General features: G+C 43.5%; 1 long non-coding RNA gene and 1 pseudogene across 1 annotated transcript; both read right to left on the bottom strand.

Annotated features, from left to right (window-relative positions):
- Positions 1-7900, bottom strand: part of LOC117284203 — a 17821-nt pseudogene extending 9921 nt beyond the window's left edge.
- A 4102-nt stretch (positions 7901-12002) lies between these two features.
- On the bottom strand, positions 12003-20676 carry LOC104852067. The gene is made up of 3 exons (XR_777395.2): positions 20089-20676; positions 13339-13530; positions 12003-13087 (listed from the first exon to the last, which is right to left on the bottom strand). It is a non-coding gene; the product is annotated as an uncharacterized LOC104852067 (long non-coding RNA).
- Positions 20677-23997: the final 3321 nt, after the last annotated feature.

Genomic DNA, 23997 nt, shown 5'->3' with positions numbered 1-23997 from the left:
AAATATGCTTACAGTAAACAAACTTTTCAATACGGATATTTCCCATTTACAATGGGGGCTTAAAACAAAGTTAAGACAAGAGGAGTAGATAAGTATAAGAATTAGAGAAAGTTTCATATGAAGCCAAAAGATGTAGAATGACCAGACAATTGTCAGGAAATTGTTAAATTCAAACACAACAAACAAAATAGAAGTATAATAACTCTTGAGTGAGATAGAATAACATAAGAAAAGAACATAAAGAAAAGAAAAGAAATAATAAAAGAAGAAAATTGAATTAGGACAAGAGCAGAAGCAAAAAGAGAGATGAGGGATACTATTGGAGAGTAATGTTAGAGAAAGAAAACAAAATGAAAAAAAAAGAAGAATTTGCAGAGTAGGATGAAAAAAAGAAAAACTAAAATGAGTTTGAAGGGCCTCTTTCAGACTATATCACTGCTGTCATAATATACAATATGTGCTGCCATTTGCAGAGCCAAGTCCCCTGATCACAGCTAGCTGGTGGCAGAACCCCACAAAGCAGACTGAGCTTGGGCTGCAAGGCCCAGACTGAGTTCCCCGACCTCCTAAAGGGTTGAACTCCACTCAGTTCTACTATAAGTTTCCCCACCACTTCTTTAAAGATGTTCAAAGTTGAAAGTAACAAAAAACACTCTTTATGACCACCTCTGCCTCTACAGAGTAGGTCCGAAGACTGGCACAATCAGGAGGTCTAAAAGGGTTGTGAGTGCCCTCACGGCTACCTTTCTGGCACTGAAGATGGCGGCAGAGGCACCAGCAGGAGTAGTTGAGACTGACTTGGACGAGCCCAGGCTGGTCTTGAACTCACAGTGATCCTCCTGCCTCAGCCTCCCGAGTGCTGGGATTACAGGCATGTGCCACCACCCCTGGCTAGATCTGACGTTCTTTAAACACCACACCTAAAGTGACCTGCACAACATGACCACTCAAGATGTGGCAGTTCTCTTCCCACCCACTGCAACAGCTTGGTTTCTCTGCCATCCAGCCATGCCTGAGCTAGGGCAGCTCAGTGGGATGAGTATAAATAGATTTTTAGTCAGGCCAACCTGGGCACGAGTATCTATCAGCTTCACATCACTGTAAGAAAATACCTGAGTGCTTATGAAATAAAGAGAGGCTCAATTTAGCTCATGGTTCTGGAGTGTCCAGTCCAAGATTGGACAGCCCCACTGATTTGGCCCTTTGGTCATGGCAGCACATCATAGGGGAGCCCAAATTGGGACAAAGGGTCACATCAGTGAGCCAAGAAACGGGAGCAAATGAGGGCTTGTGCTCAACGGCCTAAGGGTCTCCCACTAGGCTCCGCCTTTTAAAGGTCCACAGTACTTCAGGAAAGCAGCACCCTGAGCGCTTTGGAGGTCACTACTCATATTTAAGCCACAAAAGCGTCTTTCCCATCTCCCCACCTTACCCTCAAATCTAGGTAGTGCATTGGTGACAACTTAGTGCACAAAAAAATCAATGTAGATTCCCTCTCTCTCTCTCTCTCTCTCTGCCTTCAAGCACAGAAACCATGGTCTGAATCATCTTGGACTCAATCTCCAGTTCCAAGAGACATGACTGGAGAATAAGAGCCATGTGTGTGGAGCTAACACGCAACAGAGGAAACTGAAGACGACATTAAAGGTGGCATCAGATATCATGGAGATGGTGTGGGGGACACAAGATTCACAGAAGTGACAAAACATTCCTGGAAGGGAAGAGCAACTCAGAAATGAAGAGGAGAGCAGAGGGGAAAAAAGGGTGCACAGTGATCATTACACACAAAAAAGTAAGAAATTAAGCAGTAGCAGAACAAGAGTCTCTGATAATTGGTTCTCCAGTGCTTTTTGTTGCTGTTGTTTTTTGGTGTTTTGGTGGTATTTTTTTTCTTTTTGTTACCAAGGATCGAAATCAGACCCTTGTGCTTGCAAGGCAGGCGGCAGAACCACTGAGCTAAATCCCCAGCCCCTCCATTCCTTTTAAAGAGAGAGACTTCTATGTGTAAAAATTGGCTGATTCTATTTAAATGAGTATTTTAGTCACGAAATGTTTTTATGTCAATTGTCCCTTTTGTTAAAAACAGAGAATTTTAAACCTATTGGGATCAAAGGCGGAGAGAAAAAAAGGAAGAACCTGGAGGAGGGATTATGACCTCAAAGAACATTAAGGGAACATATTCAGGAATGGAATTTCACAAACTAAAAGGCATTTCACTGTCCAGAGAGAAAGCCTCCATCAGCAACGAGCCCTCCAACACCCTCAGGAGCACTTACGGGAGGGACTCCTCGCTTTAGCTTTGTTGTGTTTTAAATCATGAGAAATTCTATATGCCCAAAGTTTTCCCTCTTATTTTGGTGAATGAGTCTATTGAGAATTACAGAACAGAATCTGTAACGGAAGCCCCACATCATCATTTAGGCTAAAGATGCTTGATCACCAGCTCCACCCAGAAGAAAGGGAGTCTTTAGTATCTTGTAGCCTCTGAAATTTGCATCAGCAGGACTCACAAGTTCCTACCATCCGCGGGGAGGGTTTTGTTATCACAGCAGAAGGCGGGCCAATGAGACTTAGGGACATTATCAAGAGACGTCAGCAGCTAATAAGTCTCTGTCTGCTTGAAAGTATGATGTGTTTGCTCTCCACAGGAGAATAAAACAGCTATGTTAAATACTGTGTTTAGCATGTCTTAAAGCCCAATAGATTCTGAAGGTGGAGTCGGAAACTCTTAGTATTTTCTTCTTTGTAACCCAAATACAGCGGGGTATTTTGCGGTCACTCTGAATACAGATTTGTTCGCTTTAAAGAAAAGATCCAAACTCCAAAGGAAAACACTGAAAAGCCGTTTACACCTTTATAGTTTTGTTTTGAAAAGAGCAGGAAAGGGTCTTCGATAGCATAAATTTGGGGAAACGACACTAAAATCTTAGTTCTGCTATTTCTGTTTGGATCCATGGGACACAGCGAGGCCCCTCTGAACGGTGCCCCACCCTGGCCTCACCTACTGCGTTCACCACGTTTCTCAACCGCATCGCTTTCTCTTGCACTCGATCTGATCTTGGCACTGAGTGGTTCATCGTGGCCCTGGGAACGACAGCCCACTGTGTAAATCCGTGATGTGGCCCAGAGGTACATTCATCTACACCATCTAGGTTTGTGTAAATTCACTCTGTCAAGTTTGCAGGACGACATCACCTAAAGACGCGTTTCTCAGGGTGTCTGTCCCCGTTGTTAAACGACACATGAATGTAACTAAAAGATAAGGGTAGCGGGTAGTAAATGAAATCGAAAATGGGGAGTTCTGAGTACTCGTTATGGGTTTATTTTTTCCTCATTGAGTTTATTGGTACATTTTAGGTATACAGTACAGTTACATTCATTATTGGGATCTTGCACCTTTACATGACAGGCCTTGGTTCTCATTTTTTCCCCTTGTCCCTCCCTCCCCTCGTTTTGTTTTTAACATGATGTGTTTACTTGTAGGTGTGTATCAGTTAATCTTTAACAGTTATGCTTGGCTTTTGGCTTGCAACATTCCTAAAAATGCATTAGTGAGGTCTCACAAGCTAGAAGGAGCTGTCGCATCCTGGCCTTCGCTCTCCGGGTCACTGCACCTGTCCTCCTGTCCTACTGTGTGCATCCTATACTTTCCTCAATGTGTTTACCACTATCTGCCATAATGTCACAAATTTTATTTTTTTAAAGTAATAATATTTTTAAACACTCCCTCTTTCTTTTCCCTTCTACTCCAGTGCCTTGCCTTGGGAAATGCTCTGTTTTTCCAGTTGCTCTTGGCTCTTTTTACTGAAATTCAGTCCAATCCTTCTCTTCCTTCCAGTTTTTCAGCCTCACATTTTTTCAGTTAACACAGCAAGACACTAAGTCCCTCCCTTCTTAGAAGGAAAGCTGTGGTTAATTTATACATTAATACTTCTTAATGTTACAGATTCTATCATATATGATGCACTTTCTGACAATTTTTAATTTGTAATTGGGGGAGCAATGTTTTCCTTTTTTAAGTAAAATACAGAGTATCTTTTTTGTTTATTTTGTTTTGTTTTCTGAGACAAGGACTTGCAATATTTCAGATTGGCCTTGAGCTTGCTGTGCTCAGGCTGGCCTCTAACTCTCTTTTTTTTTCCTAATTAAAAAAAAAGTGTATTTACTTAGAAGCATTCTGAATATCAACAAAACAGCTGCCACTTTTTTTTGCAATTACAGAGCTGAATTCAGTTAGCAAAACAACAATTATTTTGTATAAGCTGCATCAGAGACAACTGAAGATGAAAAACTACTGTCCCCATATATAGCTACTCTGTGCTGTGCCCTAACAAGAACCTGCTTTAAGTTTTCGTGTCAACTTACACCCTCCATACTGTGCCAGCAAGGTTAGCAGCTATTGAAAATACCACCAAGGAGTGGGGATTTAGCTCAGTGCTGCTATTGCCTGCCTTCGCAAGGTCCTGAGTTGGATCCCCCACACCGTGAAAAAGAGAGAGAGAGAGAGAGAGAGGAAGGGAGGGAGGGAAGGAGGAAAATACCACCAAGACAGGGCCATCTAAAGTAGTGTGTTAACTATATAAAGAAAGTTTATATAGTTTCAAAACAAATCTTACACAGCCTCACATTTCAATTTTTTTTTTTCTTTAAAAGGACTGAGTTGTGTACAAGGGGGTTAGAGAGAAAGGCTTTAGAGATAAGAATAAAGCTGTGTTAAAACCAACCTCCTTCTCCTCCTCCTTCTTCTCCTCTTCCTCCTCCTTCTCTTTCTCCATCTCCTCCTTCTTCTCCCCCTCTTCCCTGCTCTTCCTCCTCTTCTTCCTCCTCATTTCCTTTCTCCTCTTTCTTTTTCTTGCTTTATTCAGCTTTGACAACTTAATTTTTTGCTGCATCAGGTTTTTCTTTAGCTTGGTAGGCAGCAATGTCCTTCTTCTACTTTTCCTTCAGCTTGGCAGCCCCCTTTCTGTACAGTTGCTAGTCGTCTACAGCAGTGTTATTCCACGTCTCTCCCAGGTTTTTTGCTACATCACCAAAGGACACTCCCAATTGTTTTGATTTGGGGGCAGTGCTCAGAACAGAGCAAGAAGAAGTCCAAAGGAGGCTTCTTGGGTGCATTGGGATCCTTGAAATTCTTTCTGGTCTCCCTTTAGCAGGGATATAGGTTTTCACCTCTTTTGTGACAGGCCCTGTCTGCCTTTGCTATGTCTTTGTTTTTTGGTTTTTGGTTTTTTGGTTTTTTGTTTTTTGTTTGTTTTTTGTTTTTGGTACCGGGGATTGAACTCGGGTCCTTGTGCTTGCAAGGCAGGCCACCGAACCGCTGAGCTAAATCCCCAGCTTTGCCAAGTCTTTGAATGTTCCTACAAATGTTCTTTAGCAGACATGGTCTTCCACCTCTCTGAACACTTCTTAGAAAACTCTGAGAAGGTGACAAGAAGTGCCTGGTGTGTCTTCTTGTGCTGCACTGCCAAGTGCACATGGAGAATCCCATGGTGACATCTCACCTCTTGGATCTCCTTGGCCCACGTTTACTTGTTTTCCCCAGCGAGGCACAGAATCGTCCAGTGCGCATTTGGCTGTCACTGACCCCAGTGCTGTCCCCGTGGAGCTCAGTGTTCTGCAGTGCAGATGAAGCTTCCTCAATCTGCCCTCTCTGTAACGTTACTCTCTGGCTTCCCAGAGTGTTGGGATTACAGGCGTGTGCCACAGTGTTCAGCTCAGAGCATCTTCCAAATGTACTTTAACTCCGTGGTGACCGGATTTATAATTTTTATGAACAAGAACAATTTTAATAAAAATCCTGGGGACCAATACAGAGCTAATAATTAAAAAAGAATTTTTTAAAATCTGCTCTTCTCATCGTTTCATAAAAGAAAGAATATTTGAATAACTCTAAAAATAAGGTTGAGCAGTAAGCTCACAAAAGAAACAAAATGCCTTAAGTAGAATAACTGGGCTTGCAAAAGCTCAGTACATCCTGCTTCTGTTTTCCTCCACCATTCAATCTGTGACAGTGTGAACTTCATGAGGCATCAGCTCTGCTCAGAAAGCTGCACTCTGACAGTGGTGAGAAAGCCAAGAAGGAAAGGAGAGGGGGTCCAGTGTGCGCAGAGAGGTGAATGAAGGTTGGGAGTCAGCAGACAACAATCTGGTAGAACATGGTCTCAAACCATCCAGCAAAGGGACTCCGGGGAGTGCAAAGAGTGAGGAAAAGCTGTGGGTTTGGGCGCTCCTGTCAACTAGAGAGGCCCCACTCTTACGTGACATCTATTGGGCTCAGCCGTCGTTGGGGCACATGGAAGATCTGAACCGGCTGAAGGCTTGTGTTGATTCATTAAAAATTGATTCAACCTCTTTCTGGTGAGCAGACAGAGAAACCAACCAACTACTATTGATAAGAATTATGTACCTCTCTCTTTATGTTTTGAGCAAGAGGCAGTTGCACACACAATCATTAACATCTGATTTTGACTTCTTTGTAATTGTCTTTCATTTCCCGGATCTCCATGATTCCTAACTACAAAGCAGTATTCATTCGCTCGCATCCAGTCTCCCAGAGCCAATATGCTAGAAGCAGCTTATACGGCTTTTTCAGTGTGCTTTTATTGTGTTTGGTTTTGTTTTTCTGTTGACAAACTATTCCCTCCTCTCTTTTCCAAGATGTGTGTTATATTTAGGGGGTGTGAGGTTCACCAAGCCAGATACATTTCCAGAGACGTTAAAGAGCTTAAAATTTATATGATGAAATAAAGCCGTTGCTCCCAATAATCAGGACTAGATGATGAACGGCTGGGCTTCAGAATTTCAACTGACTGCTCTGCCAACCTCAGGCCTCTGTCAGCTCACGTGCTAGGGCTGATGGGGCAGGTTCAACCATGCAGGGTGGAATCACCAAATGTCCATACGAAACTGAGTTCTGTTTTTGTTTCTGTTTCCTTGTGAAGGCCTCTACCTCCAAACTAGGACCAATACACATTCGGATGCTTTTGATGAGACATGTAAAATCCCGAGCTTAAAAGCACTGTATCTCTGCTTTACTGCAGCATGCCTACCCTCACTGCCCTCGGAAATACAGCTCAGTTGACCTGCTTCTTAGCCAGATCCACAATCCGCTTGACTAAAGATTTGACTTTTATGTAAAGTTTAAAGACTACAAAAGAATAGGCAGACACATCTGGGTACATCGGAGGGTCACGATTCCTAGCTGTAAAATGCAGGGCACCTTTAACGTCTCACACAGCTATCGACTACCCACCTGCCAGCCCAAACTGGCAACCGTTTCTTTATTGTTGAAGGTCAGCTATGACTGCTGTCAGACAGAGGAAGGACGGGGGAAATGAGGGCAGAGAGGACCCCAGGTGATGGCTGACAGGGAGACCTCTTGTTTGCCTGGGGAGGAAGTGGAGAGAGACTCATCCATTTGCCTCCACCTTGTCCCCTTCACACTGGCCAAGCGCTCCCCGTGAAGATGCACCCCTCAGAGTAGTCTCCTTCCGCTCACCAGTCTGCTCCCGTTTCTTCATGTGTGGATGCAAGCAGTTCCCCGGGTTTGCTGAGGAGGAGCACAGCTCCCCTGGCCCGCTGACAGCGCCGCCCATGGATGGGAGAATAGGCCCATAGCACTGGCACTCCCAGGAGCAGCCTCCGAAGCTCATCCAATAACCCACCACACCAAGTGCGGGAGGTGTGGAGATAATGACTATTTCCTGGATAATGTGCCGTTTAAACAGCCCTGCTGTGGTGTTTGGAGAAATGCAGGATGTTTTTGCATCCCAGGTGCAGTTGGAGCTGCCTGGCGAAGTTAACGCACCTCGTAGGCATTAAGAACAGGTGGTGGCTGGCCAGGTTGCTGGCAGTAGGGATGGCGGTTGTTTTCATTCCAGCGGTTGGCAGGGGAAAGCATGCTTCAGTACAATCAGACGCTTTCTGTTCTCGAAGAAAGAATGTGTTTTCCCTAGCACCAAAGCACAAAGATGCTGTACACTGTTCAAAATCCTTCTCAGAGAGAGAAAAAAAATCCCAAGCTCTCTAAGGGGCTCTCTAAGCCCCTGAGAAACTCCCTAAATTTACCCATTCTTAAATCCTTTCCTATGCAGAACTCAAGACCTACTCAAGCTAACTCAAGAGGGTATGTTCGTGTGTGTGTGTGTGTGTGTGTGTGTGTGTGTGTGCACCTACAGGTGTTACTGAAAGAATACAGGAAAGAAATAGAAGTGGAACTCAAAGGACCCAAAAATCAAGCACAAATTTCCTTTGCCTCCTTACATCTCTCAGCAACCACATCACTCCTCCCTCTCCAGTTTCTAGCGGACTCAGTGCTTACCCTCATTTTCTCCTCAACTAGTTTCCTGTTTGTTGGCCTTGACCCCAAGCCCACTAGCCTCTGTCACCTTCTTAGAAAGACCTTCTCTAACCGCCCCCCGTTGATATCTTTCCCAATTCCTCTGTCTTATCCATTGCCTTTGGTACCCCTGAAATGTTCATATATATTTACTTGTTCATTTCCTACTCAACTCTAAGTTCCAGGAGAAGAGGACATTGTCCTCCTCCCACACCATCACAGCCACTGACCCTAGAGCAGCATGAAGCAGCCAGCCAGCTCTTAGTAAATACATGAACTCTCACAACCAGCGTCATCTAGTACCATAAAAGATCTGTGTTTCTTGGTTAAAATTACCAAAAGCGATCATCTAATTGGTTCCCCGGCTATAGTTTCAGCATTTGTCCTTGGTCCAATCAGGCAGGTAAAGGGAAGGCATCATAGGCCGCACCTTTCAAGAGTTGTGAGAGATGCTGGGTCTCTTCAGGGATCTACAGGCAAAAAGTGAAGCTGAGGCTTGTCTCAGGGGACTCACTGGCTTTAGCAGAGCTACTTGCTGCTACACATGTGTGTACACAGGTATATGCCACACAATGACTGCCCCACTGGTGGGCAGAACACACCATCGAGACAGCTGGCTCATATGGGGCAGTCAAATATTTGTTAGGTCCCTGCTTGCATATCTTCCATCAAGCTGTTCCCTCTCTTCCAGAAGGGTCCGTTCTTGTCAGTCTATTGATATTCTTACCTCACTTCAGCATTCAGCTTCAAGTTCATCTCCTTCCCGGATGCTGCCGCCCTGAGTCAGGGACCACCACGGTTCATCATCTCCATGGGACTTACTCTAGGCTTCTTCCCAAGTGAAAGGTAAAAATCAGATGATAAGATGCTACACAAAGCCCCTCTCAGTGATAATCCAACATTGCAACCATGGTAAGATGGAACTGACAATCACGGGTGCACGTGGCAGCACTGGGTATATTCATGCGGAGGGCACAAGCTGGGTGCTGGAGGCCACCTGTGGGTGCTGTGGCAGCATAAAGTGACACACAGAGACACAGCAAGAGTGCAGAGGATGAGCCTTGGCCACTTAGCAAGCAACCTGAGACCAATGCTCTTAGTCTTGGCTGTGCATTAGCATCACCTAGCATGTTCTGAAAAATATCTACGTTCTTAGAGGAAATGTGTGCACATTTTGTGAAGGGAAAGAAGCCAATCTGTAAAGGCTACCTGCTATATGATCCACCTCTGAGCCATTCTGGGAACTGCAAGTCATGGAGGCAGCAGAGGGATGAGCAGTTGACAAGGGCTGCGGGGGGGATAAATAGGCCAATCTCAGAGGGTTTTCAGGGCAGTGCTCTGTATGACACCGCTATATGGGACACATTTGACTAAACAGAGCGTACAATGTTAAGAGCTCATCCTGATGTAAATACAGGCTCTGAGTGAGACTGTACCGATGTACATAATCAGGGACAACTAACGTACCACTCAGGTGGGGGATGTTGGTGGTGGGGAAGCTACCATGGGCAGAAACTCTGTACTTCTTGCTTATTCTAGCAGTGAACTTAAAACTGCACTAAAAACTCAAGTCTACAAACAAATGTCTATGTCCAGGGTCTACTGCACAGACTCTTGTGACTAAGTTACAGGCGTTGAGAGCTCCTGAGCTGCAGCTATATCAAAATACATCATAAGAGAAAAATGAGGTCTTTGGTTCCAAAGTAATCTGAGCATAAATCTCAGCCTCCCCACTTACCAGCTTTGCCAACTTCTGCAAATTATTTTAATTCTCTGGGCTTTGGGCTATGGCGGAACACTTGCCTAGCATGCACAAGACCATAGGTTCAATCCCTAGAACCACAAAAAAACAAATACGTAGTATGTCTGTAAGCCTTCCTTTCCCTAAGTACTAACAACACCAATGGTGGCACAAACTCTTTAATTACCCAGCACTCTGGGAGGCTAAGGTAGAAGAATTAAAAATTCAAGGCTCATCTGGGCAACTGAGAGGCTCAGATCCTCCCTCAAAAAAAAAAAAAAAAAAAAAAAAAAAAGTTTTTTAGGGCCGGGAATTTGGCTCAGTGGTTCCGCCACCTGCCTCACAAGCTCAAAGTCCTGAGTTCGATTCCCGATACCAAAAACAAAAAGTTTTTTTAAATGGTCTTGGAGGGACCTGGGCTCAGTTGCCTATACTGAGGAAAACAAATATAATAATTCCTACCTCATATAATTAGTGTAAGAAGAAAATGTGTTCAAAATTCCTTTTACATAATACACCCTCAATGAAATGGCATATAAATATTAATTTCTTGCATAATTTACTGCACAGTAATGATCAGCACTGCTTTAAACATGTAAGACAGTGTTGCCTACACAGCAAAACACTGGAGCTGAAGGCAGAAGGTGGCTTTGCCTCTGTGTTGGTCTCCTCTGCCCTGCATATAATTGGCAAGCTACATCTGGGCAGGTGCACCCACTCGTTTGGAAATGAACATCTTGGGGCTCTAGCCTTTCACTGAGGCAACGCCCACTAATAAGCAACCCTCATGTCAGCAACTTCGGACCACGAGGTAGCTAATTCCACTGCCAGGCGGGTGATACAGAAGTCAGTGACGGCTCTTGAATAAGAATGGTGTGTCTCCAGAAAGCTGGGTGGCAGAGACCATGTGGAAACATCACAGGAATGTGGGTCAGGCACCTAGCACATTCTTCAGGCCCATTTCTGTACAAGGAAGAAGTCATCAGGCTGCACAAAGGACTAGGAGAAATAACTTTCCAAGTTTTTATTAGTGAAATAATGACATCCAGTTTTCAAAACCAATTAAACGTGGCTCTTTCACTATACTAGACCCTCTTCCCACCCCTAACTGGAACTTCACAGGCAATGGTATGAAGTGGAGAGCCTACAAAATTCAACTTCACATAAACCAGGTTTGTGTGTAAAATAAACCAGCTGCAACCACTATGCGAAAGGAAATCGCAAATTTTAATTGGGATGATTATAGAACAACTTAATTCAGACTTGCAAATTGCTGATGAGCCTAGGTCCCTACTCTGAAATACAAGATGTAGGTGGAAATTATAATATTGGAATCAATAAAGTAAATTAATACAAACTATCACAAGACAAACTAAAATATATTTATAGTTTATTTTTAAAAGTAGATTCTGGACCCTAGATAGTGAAATGACCTGTTGATTTTTCTCACCTGCAAACTCTGCCTAGGACTTGTTCATTATCCTTGATAATAGGGATTAGCAAAGTACAGCTACTGAGTCACACACAGACCACCACCTGTTTTATAAATAAAGTTTTACTGGAACAAAGCCATGGTCATCTGTTTACGTAGCATTTATGGCTGCTTTCATATTGCACCAGCAGACGTGTAGTTGTGAGATAGTCTGGCCCACAAAGTCGAAAAATTTACAATCCTTTTGCCAATCTCTATAGAAATACAGCATAATATAATTTCTTTATCATAAATACTTAGTCTAAACCCAACCAATTAAAACATATATTTGAAGATTTATGCTTTATATGGAATAAGTGGAATAGCAATGATGTATTTATTATTTGTTACACACCATTTGGGAAAAATACTAAGTAAGAGTACCTTAGACTACTAAATATCTATTTTTATATAGATAAAAATTATGCTAAAAGTAAAGGTGTCATTTCAATCTTTATTAGTAATTACTAAGTCGTTATTCTCACCTAACAGAGAAACTTGGAAAAGAAACACAATTTCTTATTATTTCTGTCTTAGTTTTTCCACAGGTTAAACATAAAAGGAAATGGAACTAGTATATTTGATCCAACTCAGCACTTTCTAACAGAGATGAAATAGTGTCAATTACATGCACTGCAGTTGTTTTAAAGCAAACTGGAACATAAAATACACTCAATTTAATTAAAGCATAAAACTGAAATGAGATATCAATAGGAAAAGAGTGAAAACAGCAGTATTGGTATGGTAATCTTATTTATGCATCTCAATTTACTGCATCCAAAATTGCGTGGGTTTTAAGCCATCATTATGGGAACCCAGTTGAAATTGAGCAACAAAGGAGGGGAAGAAACCAATTTAAATAAGTGACATTTTTCTTTTTGCAGTTAGCCGTCTTCTACAGAGGGGCTATTAAATTTTTAAGCCAGTTTTTAATCAAAGTTTAGTGGTACAATATTTACTTGGAAACAACAGCAGATGTTCTTTATCAAAACATCTTTCTTAACAGTTAAATCAAGGTCTGAGGAATTATTTAATGAGATAATTGTTGGTCTGTGGATACAGCAGCATTTTTTTTATGTACTTAGAACACTAAGACACACAGGTTTGGCGCCTGGCTGGAGTTCTGCTGGCTGCTTTCTGCCCCTCCTGTCTCTCCTTGTGTGATCCAAGCAAAGATGAGTGCTCCTAAAACCGAACAGGCTTTGTCCTAAACCAGACCTGGGTATAAAAAGGACGAGCAACAGAAAGCTGAGCAGCAGGAGACAGAGAAATAATTCACTCATTCATTCGTACCTGCATGCGTGCACTGGAGAAGCAGCAAGCTGAAGCAATTTGTAAGCGAGTCACTGTCCTTGGGACCTCACTGTCTGGTGGTCGGATGCAGGGCAGTGAGGTAAGGTGAATAACACTCCGTGGAGACACCAGACCTGAGACTTCCAGCAGGTAGCGATGTCCCCACTGGGACCTCCAGGAGCTCTGGGGGCCAGAGAAGAATGCCTTCGCCTCCTGTGGGCCCTGAATAGTTATAAAATGGACCCTAAAAGAAGAGGAGAAAAGAGCAGCCAGGTTGGAAATGAGTCCAGTCATAGAGTTTAATTTTCCTCCAACCCTATCAGCCCCCAGGGAAAAGGCTTGGCAAGGCACAGCATGGCCAGATTAAATGGATTGGGGAAAACTGGGAGTTGGGATCTGATGGACTCCCTGGAAGGAAAAGAGGAAGGGAAGGAAGGAGGGAGGAAGACCCAGCTGCAAGGGTGGAAGCGTGCAGCCTGACGTGTGGTCACGTACGTGGAGGACACAGTAAGAGACGCGGAACACAGTCCAAACCCAGCGGCCAGGGAGAAGGAGTTGAGCTTCCTGCAGACTGCTCGCAGACGTGTACAAACGTGGGAGTGGCTGGCGTCAGACAGGATCCCGGGCTTGGCTGGGCTTCAAAAGCGAGCAATTCCCAGAAGGGAAACGGGCAAAGGAGGCCGGTTCCTGTTGTAACGAAAACATGGTTTTGGGATGAGGTAAATGCTCAGTTTCTCCGGGGAATTCCAAAAAGGTTGTTGTCAGTTGCTAAGTAAAATTAGTCTTCAAGTTAAGGGGGGCTGTTTCGTCAGCTTGGTCTTAGCAGATAGTTCCTGCAACAGAGGCTCAGGACCTGAGCGTTTTCCCCTGTGGCTCCCAACTCCATCATAGTGGAGTATACTAGAAATGGGTCCATTTTGCATAACAATTTTCCTCAACTGGCCAGACCTGCCTCAAGGAGCCCAAATTGAGAATTTCGTGTGTTCTGATTGGTTGGAGACATTTACACCCAAAATAACTTTTATTCAGCCCTTAATGGGATGCCTCTTGAAAACACTGTTGGTATAGAGTTACAGTGAGAATGTGACCCAAAGAGAGTCGGCAAGATGGCTTGGAGAGGCACATGAAACAGGATGATGTCACCCTCCCACATCAGCCTGCTCCCTGGATTTGGTGGTGTCCGGCAGTTCATTCCAAAAGCCAGAGGTAGAGGTTTGCACAGGGATCCATGTCACTGCCACCACACACCCAACGCTGCACTGAAGACCTCCAGACCCCACCACTGGGTCTCCAGCCCACTCTGGGGCTGTCAGACCTCCCCCCTGTCTCCTGTCTGTCCACCGACCTGCCCCTGGGTTCCGAAAACCAGCCACACACAGAACAGTGCAGGTCTCCCAAGATCCTTCTCATTGGGGCTAGGTCTTCTCACCCAGCCTTTTTCAGCAGCCACTTTCTCTACAGAAAGAGAGCTCCTGGGCAGTCTGCTGCCTTGAAGGCCTTGACAGTCAAGCCAGATACCATCTGCTTGGATGATCAGTGGGCTTTTGGCACCCAAGACTAAGGAACATGAAGGCAAAAGTGGACCTTTGAACCATGAGGAAAGACACCCAGAAAGGCTTAATTTACTCACATAACCTTAGAGAGTGACATTCAACAAGAATCATCAAAAAGAGGGACTTAAAAAGTACTCCCTCTATTCAAGCACATCAGTACCTCTGTTTAAAAGCAAGTAGCTCAGCAGGCATGGTAGCACCCACTTACAATTCCATCTATTTGGGAAGCTGAGGCAAGAAGATCACAAATTTGAGGCCAGCCTAGGATACATAGTGAAAACTTGCCTCAAAATAAAATTTAAAAAGTAAAAAAAAAAAGAGCTGGGAATGTAGCTCAGTTGTAGAGTGCTTAGAGGACTTGCCTGGCAAGCGAAAGCCCTGGGCTGAATCCCCAGTGCAAATATTAACACACACACACACACACACACACACACACACAGAACAAGTTTCTAGTAAGCATTGTGGCTCTGACAGGGGCTACTGAAGAAGGTGGCTTAGCATTAAGGAAACTGGGTCTGAAATGTGACAGTGCCAAACTTGTCAGAATCAAAGCGGTCACCTGTGTCAAGCCCAAACCAAACATAAAATAAAATACAGGAAGACAAAGGCTGTGAAGGAGATCTCATTGCACTGCCTAACAGCAGGAGTGATCACAAAAGACTTGGCCAGATCCCTCTCCTTGCCCAAAACCTACTTCAAACTTATAAAAAACAAAACAAAACAAAAACACTTCTGCAAGGTCATCTGCTCAACAACTCTCTGTCTAAACCTGGACTGACAGCGTCCTGTTGCTCTTTGTACCCAAGGATTGTTATTTCAAACTTTTTTTTTTTTGCATGCATCCCTCCTCATTCTGCCTTTGAAAACTTCCCCTTTTCCGCAGCCTCCTTAAATGACTCCCATTTTGTCATGGCACCTGTATTCCCACTGCAATTCCCAAATGAATGCCATTACGCTTTAGAGAGCCCCTCTCTGTCTGTTATTTAGGGTGACAATAGATTGTAACAATACTAGCTAGATTGTAACAACACTAGAATTAGCTTGTTATTCCCTTCAGAGGCTGACATACCAGCCAGGTAGTTAAATTGCAGGCACGGATAAAACAACATCTGTGTCATTCACATAGTCAATTTTGAGGGAAAAAAGTGAATCTTTAGCATCAGTGAAAGGAATGTTATTAGTCCAACACTTTAACAAGCTTATAAACCAATTTTGTACCAGTGAAAGGAATGTGGTGCTCCTCATCTTACTCTCCCAGCTGATCCTGGGCTCAGAAGGAGAGAAATTGATGCTTCTGGGATTAAACACTCTCAGAAACCTCCAAAAGCACCCAGGAAACCTCTTCCTGGGAGCATTTCATTCTCAGTTACCTCCTGTGATTCAGTCACTGAAAATATTTTATTCATCCTGGTTTGCTGTTCTCCCAGGCTTCTCACAATGAGGAGGCTCTTTATTATTATTTTTTATTTTTCTACTTTGCCAAGGTGAATTATGGAATCAAGCAACTGGGAGATTAATACAGGACACTTCATCATTTACCACCGAACAATCAGATCCTCTCTCCATTACAAAAGAAGGATGAACTCTAGTTATGGACTAACCCAGGGGCATTCTTGTCTACTCATTGTCACAAAAAGAAATGCTTTCAAGTTCATCTGATAGGGGGTGTAAATGTAAAATTCTGCGTTAATTCAAAGTGAAAGTGTAAAATAATGAATTGCAAATAAGGAAATAAAGCTCTTAGAGATGTAGTAGCCTCGCGGGACATATGCAGTGTAGTGAGGAGTGGAGTTTAAACTCTAGATTTTCTTTGCAACTGTGTAGACATGGAAGGTGGCTGTCACACATTGACCCTGTGAAAGCTTTCTGATGTGAAAGGTTTTCTCAAGTGAGCAGAATGCAAAGCAAACACATGCACACACACACACTCCTTCCTCGGTGACCTTGAAGAGTTCTTCAGGTAATTCTGAGGCTCTGACACTGCAGGCTCTGGGCTTGTAGCATGCTTCCGCATCATTTAGCTTTAAACGACCTCTAGAGTGTCCTTCAACCTAATATTGAATTTTATAGGCTATTAATGCTTTTTCAATTATATCATTAGCTATTTCCCTGCATAGCAGTGGCTCTTTTAAGAGCATAGATACAGAATACTGATAGGAAATCAGTTTCTGTCCTTTATTACACAATGAGATTTTATCATTGAAGGACTTTACAAATAGGGACAGAACAAAGGATTACTCTGAGTCAAATGTCCCACAATGTCTCCTGATCCCAAACCGTCCCAAAAACGACAGACTTGATCTGTAGAGTCCAAAAGTCAAGCTCATCATCTCTCCCAGCACAAGCCAGCTTTAGCAGTAGCTTTGCTCCAGATCCCCACCATAAGAAATCTCACTGATCAGGGGGTCTCCTAATGGGGGGAGGGGACTGAGAATTGAATCCAGGACACTGAGTTATATCTCAGGCCAATTATATTTTTATTTTGAGACGGGGTCTCACTAAGTCACTAAATGGCCAAGGCTGGGCTCAATCTTGGTTTTTTGTTTGTCTTGTTTTTTGTTCGTTTTTAGCTTTATTAAAATTTTTGGTACATATTAGGTATACAATACAGTTACATTCATCATTGGGATCTTTACCTATACATGACTTATCAGGTTCTTATTTTTCCCCATTCCCCAGCCCTCCCCTCAGCCCCTCTACCCTTCCCTGTTTACAAAGATATTGTCTCCATGTTTTTCCTTTTCACATTTTTCTTTTCCCTTTTTACCTTTCCCCTACCCCTCCCACTTCCTCTACTCTTTTAGACTTTTCTTCCTATTACACAATATCAATTATCAATATCAATTATTTTAATCCTTATTTACACTTTTACTTTTTCACACTGCAGAAACTATTCGGTATTTACATATGTGTAACTTATTGATTTCACTTAAGAGTATGGCCTCAATGTGCATCCATTTAGCTATAAATCTTTCTACTTTAAAATTCATTATGGCTGAGTAGCATTCCAGTCAAAACACACACAGACACAAACACACATCTTCTTTGTCCATTCTCCAGTTGATGCGCAATAGGGCTGTTTCCAAGTTTTAGCTATGACAAACTGTGCCGCTATAAACATGGGTGAGCATATATCACTGTGGTATGATTCTTTTAATTCTTTGAGGAATATACCCAGCAGAGGAATAACTGGGTCAAATGGGACTTCGAATCCTATTTGTTTGAGGTAGCTCCATATTGATTTCCACAGTGTTTGCACCAGTCTGCCCTCCCACCAACAATTAAGAAGGGTTCCTATCTCCCCACAACCCCACCAGCATTTGTTATTGGTTGATTTCTTGATAGCATTCTTGATAGCAGCCATTCTTTCAGTGGTGAGGTGGAATCTCAGTGTTGTTTTCATCTGCATCTCTCAAATGACCAGTGATGTTGAACATTTTTTCATATGATTATTTGCTGCTTTTACTTCTTTGTCTGAGAAATGTCCATTCATTTCAGATGCCCATTTTTGAATTGTGTCTTTATATTTGGGGGGGGTCCTGATTTTTTTGAGTTCTTGTCTGAGAAATGTCCATTCATTTCAGATGCCCATTTTTGAATTGTGTCTTTATATTTGGGGGGGTCCTGATTTTTTTGAGTTATTTATTTTAGATAGTAGACCTTTGTCGGAGGAACAGCTGATAAAAATTTTTTCCAACATTTATTTTGTATATTTGGGGGCATTAGTATTTGGTAAATATATATTCATGATTGTTATCTCTTCCTCTTGAATTGTTCCCTTTATATTTATGTAGTCATGTTTTTATGAGCTGCCTTTCCATTGGATGGCACTCAGCAGCAGCATTCTTTGTATTTTTTATCACAACTCAAAAAGACACACGCTGGGCGTGGTGGTGCACGCCTGTAATCCCAGCACTTGGGAAGATGAGGCAGGAGCATTGTCAGGAGTTCAAGGCCAGCCTGGGTTACAAAGTGGGACCCTGACACGAAAATTAAGACATAAAAGAGAACTTCCAGAACCATGGGATAAGTATGTTCAATGCCAGGGTGAGTATTTTTAGGAAATTAATGGCAACATGTCTTTTACTATAATAATATTTTTAATTTAAACATTCACCATATAATCTGGCCACACATGGTAAACCCCAGACCAAAGTCTGGGGCATGGTGTGCAAGGCCTCAGGCAGCTGGTGTCTGACCTCTCTCCAGAGTCATTGCTCCAATTTTTGCACATGCACACCTTGCTCAGCTAGGCTGGTTGACAGAACGTGTCAAAGTAACAGCCACCAGCATGGCCCTCTCCCCGCACTGTGTAACTGGACTGGTGTGATCAGCCCTACTCCAACCCCACCTGATAATTTCCTGCCTACTGGTGATGGAGAGAGAGGAAAGGACAGTAACAGACTGTGGAACAGAACAACTTTTTCTTCCTTAGAAATGGCACTAGGAACCACAACCAAAAACTACATGTGCTGTGTGTTTCCCACATTATTTTTAAAAAAATAAAAAGTCCACCACACATTGGACAAGAACTCAGGCTAGCTCTATCACCTTCACATAATACCCCCCATTCACCTCACTATAAAAGCAGGTTGGGGTGAACAGACTTCTCTCCACCTTCCTATGACGGCTTCCCCCATCTCCTGTGAGCTCCAAAGGGAAGAGCTGGGTATGTGTGGTGCTGGCCACAAAGGGACCCAAGGCCCCATTCTGAACTGGGTGGACATCTGCTGGGGATGTGGATTGCATCTGCCCAAGGGAGAGAAGCAAGCAGCACGCGACTCCACGGCTTTTCCACAGGTGCCAAGGAGTTTGCTGCCTGAGGAGGCTTGGAAATGCTCCACCAAGAAGCTACTCAGAAAATACAAGTATCACAGACAGCTAAGTTAGGTGGAAACATTATAGGTAGTCAGTCTGGGTCAGGCCCTCGGGGAGTCAGTGCAGACGGTGAGACTACATTACAACTGCGGCTGGAAGCACATCTGTTGGAGGCCAGGCCTCAAGATAAAGATGGAATGGTCAGGTCTACATGCCTTCCCAAGGGATAATTGGTTTCTCCTGGACCACTAAAGTTTAGATAGACATCAGTCACCCAGGTGGGTGACAAGGACCTTCTGATCCACCCCTTCCTAAAATGGTCCTAATTCTTTCCATGTACATTTGCTACGTGACCTACTTCCCCATTGGATCAAAGTTACCTAAACAGCTATACTTGTAATCCTATTGGTTGATCATTGTTTTGACCCATGTTGTACCCACCTCATGATTTTGCTCTATAAAACTTTAAGAAGGCTCATTGGCAACCCACTCTGGTCCTCTCCTGCCTCTCAGTGGCTCGCTCTCTCTCTCTCTCAATAAACTTTTCCTACTCTTAACCTCCGCTGCGCCTTAGAATTCATTCTTCAATTTGGGGGAACATGAACTCTATGTATATGACATCTAGCAGGTTGGGAGTTATATTACTTCTCCTGTATCACAAGGACCACCACCTAAGGGGACCATGGTGGAGGCATGATGATCTGAGCTAAGACAGAAGAAATGAAACTGCAGGGCAAGTCACCGGTGAGTCACTGCCTGAAGCCAGAGACCACCAGGAACACTCCTGTTAAGAGCCATTCTATATAATTCTGGGGAAAAATTATTCCATAATTAAATTATGATTAGAGCTGTCTGAGACCTAATGTCTCCTTACCCTCCAGCTGGCTGTTGTATGTGGTTACATAACTCCGTGTACCTCCAGTCAGAAGTTGAGGCCTCAATGGATCAGTAATGCTGTGTCCCCCAAGGGCAACATTACATCAGTTGAAGACATCCTGCTTCCTTGAGAACCAAGCAGTAATAAAAAAAGAGAAAGGTTTCACCTGAGGGAAGAACAAATTATTAGTCTGCTATCTCATTCCACCTACTATTGTAAGGATGCTTTGCCCGTCTCCCTGTCCTCATCAACATAAAATCAGCAGCTGTCCTGTGAGTCACCCGATACCTCGGATAACTGTGTGCCCAACAGGTTGTGGCCAGCTTGGAGTGTCTTTGTCTTTGCCCACTCTGGCAAAGTCCCAGCCACCCATGTACTTTGAAATTCTGTCTCTTTGTCTTTCTTTCATTAGAACTCACTGCACACCCCTTTCTCGGCAGGTCAGGGGACTGACTGATCCCGATATACACCTGCACTACTCATCACAACAGAGGAGGAGGGACACCACAGGGAACCACAGCTGTGACCAAGAAAGGGTCAGAAAGAACCCATCACACGATTTGACTTTTGTCTAAGGAAACAGGAGGTCGCTGCGGGTTTGGTACTATCTGAAAGCAGGAATGATTCTATAATTGAATGTAATAGCCCCCCTTAGCCATGGTTTTGTTTTCTGTGGTTTCAACTGCCTACAGTCAACCAAGGTCTGAAAGTATTAAATGAAAAACTCCAAGCTGTGCACAGTAGCACTCAACCTAAATAACCCCTATTATTTAGGAGGCTGAAGCAGGAAGATTGCAAGTTTGAGGCCAACCTGGACAACTTAGTGAGACTTGTCTCAAAACAAAATAAAAAGTTGCTGAGGCCCTAATTCAGTGGTAGAGCAGTTTCCTGGCATGTTTGAGGCCTTAGGTATAGTCCCAGCACTGAAAATGAAAAAAAAAAAAATCCAAAATAAGCAATTTCAATTCATACATTTTAAGTAACTTTTATTATAGTATATTGTTATAATTGTTCCATTACTAGTTACTATTGCTAATCTCTTGCTATTCTTAATTTATAAATTAAATACATATATGGGGGGAAAACAGTCTGTATAGAGTTTGGTACTATCCGAGAGTTCAGGAACCCACTGAAGGTCTTAGAATGTGTACCTATGATAAGGGGGGACTACAGTGTCTAGTACCTGTCATCTGGAGGGGAGGCATTGAGAACAGGCAAGGGACAAAGGAAAGGGAAGAAGGATGGGGAGGGCAGAGAAGGAGCAGGTTCTTGGCTGTAGGACCCTAAAGTCATTACATGAGCAGCTACAGGCTGGACATTTTAGCTGGCCAGTGCTGCTATACTGCAACACTGCGGACTGGGTACTTAAACATAGGCATGCATTCTGTCACAGTTGTATAGATTGGAAATCCAAGATGAAGGTGAGGCAGCTCTGGCAGGTAAGGCAAGTGGGGCCTCTCCTATTGGCTGTCAGCTGGCCTCCTTCTCACTGCAACCTCACCAGCCTTTCTTCTATGAAATGACACCTCAAGTATCTCTTCCTCTCCTTTAATAGAAGGGCACCAATCATACTGGGCTAGGGCCCCATCTTTTCAGTCTCATTTTAATTCAATCACCTCTTTGAAGACAGTCCTATTCTGAGACCCTGGCATTAGGCCCTTAATCAATACGCGTGGGGGCATGAAAGACACAATTCAGCCTGTAACAAGTCTATTCGCATTTTCTGTACTGTGCCAGCGTACCTTATTACTGCAACCCTACAAACTAATATAGATCTATAACAAATAATGAGATGAAATGAATCATCAATAAACTTCCCATAAGGGAAAGTCCAGGCCCAGACGCTTCACTCACAAAGCCTACCAAACACTTAGAGAAGAATAAATACCAGTTCTTCACAAACTCTTTCCAAAACAGAGGAGGAGGGAACACTTCCCAACCACTGTACAAGGCCACCATTACCCTGATAATCCCACAGAGGAAGACAGCACAGGAGAGTCCAGTATCTCTACAGAAACAGATACAATTCTCAACAAAACATTAGCAGATCCAACCCAAAAACATAAAAAGGGCTACACAGTATGGCAAAGTTGGATTTATCCCAGGAATGCAAATTTGGATTAACATTCAAAAGTAAATTAATGAAATACACCATATAATAGAATAAAATGAATCTTCCATTGTCAACCCAGCAGATACAGAAAAGACTTTCAAGAAAATTCAGCACCATTTCATGATAAAAACGGTCCCCAAACTGGGAACAGAAGGAAATTTCCTCCACCTGATGAGACCAGACCATCTATGAAACCCTGCACGGGACTTCTGACTCGAAGGAGAAAGACTTCACTTCCCCTCTAAGGCTGAGGCCAGCACAAGGACACCCACGCTTGCCACAGCTGTCCCACAACGTCCTGGGGGAGCTCACCAGGGCAATTCAGAAAAAGAAAGAAAAGGCTCTGGTTAAGCAGGAAGAAGTGAGGTCCTGTCTATGTGCAGTTGACATAATCTGTCTCCACACCCTCTCTCTCTATCTCATGACGTTACGGAAGGAATCAGTAAGTGACATACAGAGAGGCAGCAGAACGGAAATAAAATAACAAATTTACTTATCGATAAGGGTCGATCACACATAAGCTGTGCCTGGACCGATGACGCACTGGGTTACAACTTCTCCTTTTATAGGGTTTTACAACCTTGACTTCATTTGGGTGGTTATGTTTCATTCTCACAGTTCAAATCATGACACAGAATAGTTAATCCTTTCAACCCAGACATAATAGTTCTTTGCAGTTGGGGAGTTTACCTTTAAGATTCACCTATCTATTCTAGCCCATAGGAAGGGGGTGTTCAGGGTCAGGGGAGCAAATGTTAGCAATGGGTTCTTTCATTTAGACATTTTTATGATCAGGTGGCTCCAGTCTCATCAGAGCTCAAGATCTTGAGTGTTATCTCAGGGTAAGACCAAATGCCAATTAGTGCCTTCGGTGCCTGTTAGTTTTGAGTTAAACAAAGCAAACTGCTGTTAGAGACAGCAGAAGCCATTTTACATTGTAACACTTTATGGGTTTTGCTATTTATAAAATATTTCCCTATCAATGAAACTGAAGCTGGGTAGCTAACTCCTTTCCTGAAAAACAGAGCTGTGAAATTTCTCTTTAAAGGCTTTATTTTCCTACGTTTTCTCCTTTCTCCAAATAACCACATTTCTTCCTATTTTCTAGTCCACCAGCTTGACCGAGGTTGTCACACCCAGGGGATCTCATCTATAACGAAATCCTGACTGCTGTTTCTGCTTGCTGATCCTTCTAAAGGAATTGGCAGTCCTACGGGCTTGCGATCTCACTGCGGGCTCGGATGCAAGGTTACACACACACACACACAGGAGGGAACAAGGTTCTGAGGGTCCTTAGATGAATGAGGTTGGCAGAGAGCTGTCCTTTCAGCCTGGCTCCCAGGATCACACTGGGCCTGTGACCAATGGGCCCCAAAATTTCCTCCTCTTAAAGGCTTATTCCCAAAAGAGCTTCTTCCCAAATCACAAGGTATTAATACTCAGGTGTCTCCAGCCACTGATTTTTTTTTTCCCCCCTTTACTAGAGAATGAACCCTGGGCCTTCATTCTCAGCCCAGAACGACAGCCCCAAGCCTTTTTTATTTTGAGACAGTCTCACGAAGTTGCTAAATGGTGCAGGCTGGATTCCAATTTTCAATCCTCCTGCCTCAGCCTCCCAGACTGCTAGTATTACAGGCTTGAGCCGCCATGCCCAGCTCCCACGGGAATTTAATCGTTAAAGTCATCGTGATTGTTTAAACGTCTAAAGGTCTGGACCCTGAAGGCGAGGATCCAGAGGCTGGGAAGCCGCTGTTTCAGAGGGCTGAGGACTCATGGGGAGCGCGGGGGTGGGG

The sequence above is a fragment of the Fukomys damarensis genome, unplaced genomic scaffold, assembly GCF_012274545.1.
Source record: "Fukomys damarensis isolate Sample0158 unplaced genomic scaffold, DMR_v1.0_HiC HiC_scaffold_35, whole genome shotgun sequence".
Lineage (NCBI taxonomy): Eukaryota > Metazoa > Chordata > Mammalia > Rodentia > Bathyergidae > Fukomys > Fukomys damarensis.
This window is presented reverse-complemented; position numbering and strand designations above follow the sequence as displayed.